Genomic DNA, 3,388 nt, shown 5'->3' on the forward strand with positions numbered 1-3,388 from the left:
ACAAAGGACCCAAACTCATCCTTTTTTATGGCTGCATAGTATTCCATGGCATATATGTGCCACATTTTCTTTCTTTTTTTTTTTTTTTCTGAGACGGGGTCTCTCTCTGTCACCCAGGCTGGAGTGCAGTGGCTGAATCTCACCTCACTGCAAGCTCCGCCTCCTGGGTTTATGCCATTCTCCTGCCTCAGCCTCCCGAGTAGCTGGGAATACAGGCGCCCGCCACCTCGCCCGGCTAGTTTTTTTTGTATTTTTTAGTAGAGACGGGGTTTCACTGTGTTAGCCAGGATGGTCTCGATCTCCTGACCTAGTGATCCGCCCGTCTCGGCCTCCCAAAGTGCTGGGATTACAGGCTTGAGCCACCACGCCCGGCCTATGTGCCACATTTTCTTAATCCAGTCTGTCACTGATGGACATTTGGGTTGATTCCAAGTCTTTGCTATTGTGAATAGTGCCGCAATAAACATACGTGTGCATGTGTCTTTATAGCAGCATGATTTATGATCCTTTGGGTATATACCCAGTAATGGGATGGCTGGGTCATATGGTACATCTAATTCTAGATCCTTGAGGAATTGCCATACTGTTTTCCATAATGGTTGAACTAGTTTACAATCCCACCAACAGTGTAAAAGTGTTCCTATTTCTCCACATCCTCTCCAGCACCTGTTGTTTCCTGACTTTTGAATGATTGCCATTCTAACTGGTGTGAGATGGTATCTCATTGTGGTTTTGATTTGCATTTCTCTGATGGCCAGTGATGCTGAGCATTTTTTCATGTGTCTGTTGGCTGTATGAATGTCTTCTTTTGAGAAATGTCTGTTCATATCCTTTGCCCACTTTTTGATGGGGTTGTTTGTTTTTTTCTTGTAAATTTGTTTGAGTTCTTTGTAGATTCTGGATATTAGCCCTTTGTCAGATGAGTAGATTGCAAAAATTTTCTCCCATTCTGTAGGTTGCCTGTTCACTCTGACGGTAGTTTTTTTTGCTGTGCAGAAGCTCTTTAGTTTAATTAGATCCCATTTGTCAATTTTTGCTTTTGCTGCCGTTGCTTTTGGTGTTTTAGACATGAAGTCCTTGCCCATGCCTATGTCGTGAATGGTACTACCTAGGTTTTCTTCTAGGGTTTTTATGGTATTAGGTCTAACATTTAAGTCTCTAATCCATCTTGAATTAATCTTCGTATAAGGAGTAAGGAAAGGATCCAGTTTCAGCTTTCTACTTATGGCTAGCCAATTTTCCCAGCACCATTTATTAAATAGGGAATCCTTTCCCCATTTCTTGTTTCTCTCAGGTTTGTCAAAGATCAGATGGCTGTAGATGTGTGGTATTATTTCTGAGGACTCTGTTCTGTTCCATTGGTCTATATCTCTGTTTTGGTAACAGTACCATGCTGTTTTGGTTATTGTAGCCTTGTAGTATAGTTTGAAGTCAGATAGCGTGATGCCTCCAGCTTCGTTCTTTTGGCTTAGGATTGTCTTGGCAATGCGGGCTCTTTTTTGGTTCCATATGAACTTTAAAGCCGTTTTTTCCAATTCTGTGAAGAAACTCATTGGTAGCTTGATGGGGATGGCATTGAATCTATAAATAACCTTGGGCAGTATGGCCATTTTCACGATATTGATTCTTCCTATCCATGAGCATGGTATGTTCTTCCATTTGTTTGTGTCCTCTTTTGTTTCTCTGAGCAGTGGTTTGTAGTTCTCCTTGAAGAAGTCCTTTACATCTCTTGTAAGTTGGATTCCTAGGTATTTTATTCTCTTTGAAGCAATTGTGAATGGAAGTTCATTCATGATTTGGCTCTCTGTTTGTCTGTTACTGGTGTATAAGAATGCTTGTGATTTTTGCACATTAATTTTATATCCTGAGACTTTGCTGAAGATCTTGATTTCAATTCTTTTGGATAGGTACCCCAAAATGGAGTTGCCAGATCATATAGTAATTGTATTTTTAATTTTGGGGGGATACCTTAACACTGTTTTCCATAGGTGTTGCACAATTTTGCATTTCCAGCAACAACATATCAGGGTTCTAATTTCTTCACATTCTCTCCATCATTTGCTGTCCTTTGTTTTTTTTTTTTTTTTTCTTTTGTTTTGTTTTTGATAATAGCCAGCTTGACATGTGTAAGGTGTTATCTCATTGTGGTTTTGATTTGCGGGGGATTTCTTTTAAGATTATTTTTGGTGCTGTCCAATGCAGTTTTTATCAATCATTTGGGTGAAGATATTAATGAGATGATAATCAAATATGTGTAGAAATAGCTCAAATTCAGAATCTCAAAAGATCATGAGAATCCAGAATGTTGGGCTGAAACTATCAAAATGAAATTTAATGGAGATAAATGTAAAGATCTACAATTTATTTCTCAAACACAACCCTTCAAGTAAAAGTAGCAGTTATAAAAATGTTCTGAGTATTTGAATTGACTATAGACAGTAGTGATGGTGTAGTTAAGTGACGCGAATATGAAGAACTCAAGAATATCAGAGTTACTTGAAGCCCAGAACCACATGGAGAAAGTGTCGTAGGGTTACCATTTTGCTTTATAATATTACAAATGGATGTAGTTTAACTTTACTTCTTTCTGCTGGTCTTGCTGTCTCTGTATTTCCATATTAGAGTTGAGTGGGAAACTGGCATAAGAATCAGGAGAAGTGAGGGAACTGCATCTAAGCTCAAGAAAAGAGTGAGAAAACATGGCTACTTTTATTATGTAGGGAATATATGCCATATATTAATAATATTTGTGTTCTTTGATTTGGACCTTAAATCTCATGATTATTAGAATGTGTAGCATTATGTAAACAAATGATGTTCGTTTTCAATTAGCAATAATCGCTCCTCGGATAAACCTCATTGGCTACGATACTGCCACTGCGCAAAGCTGATGTTCATTTTTATAATCAAGATTTTGACTTAATTTGTGTTGTATTTGCAGTTCTGGTTTGAAGGATTAAAAATAAAAATGTACTAAAAGTTTGCAAAATCTAATATATTTTGTATAAAATGTAAATTTAAATAAAAATATTTTTTAAAGTTATTTTTATTCTAAAATATTAAAATTAATACAACTAAAAAGCAAAATTCATGCCACCATTTCAACCAAAATTATGTAACATTTAAATGTGTTATATTCAATTTTAGTTTTTAATTTTTAATTTTTGTGGGTACATAGTAGGTGTATATATTTATGGAGTATATGAGATGTTTTGATGCAGGCATGCAATGTGAAATAAGCACCTCATGGAGAATGGGGTCCCCATGCTCTGAAGTATTTATTCTTTGTGTTACAAACACTCCAATTACACTTTTAGATATTTTTAAATAAATTATTGTTGACTACAGTCGCCTGTTGTGCTGTCAAACAGTAGGTCTTACCCATTCT

General features: G+C 36.6%; 1 pseudogene; it reads right to left on the reverse strand.

The window, feature by feature from the left end:
* Positions 1-2,714: 2,714 nt before the first annotated feature.
* On the reverse strand, positions 2,715-2,889 carry LOC115898956 (annotated as a pseudogene).
* Between the last annotated feature and the right edge of the window lie 499 nt (positions 2,890-3,388).

This window comes from Rhinopithecus roxellana, chromosome 7 (genome assembly GCF_007565055.1).
Source record: "Rhinopithecus roxellana isolate Shanxi Qingling chromosome 7, ASM756505v1, whole genome shotgun sequence".
Lineage (NCBI taxonomy): Eukaryota > Metazoa > Chordata > Mammalia > Primates > Cercopithecidae > Rhinopithecus > Rhinopithecus roxellana.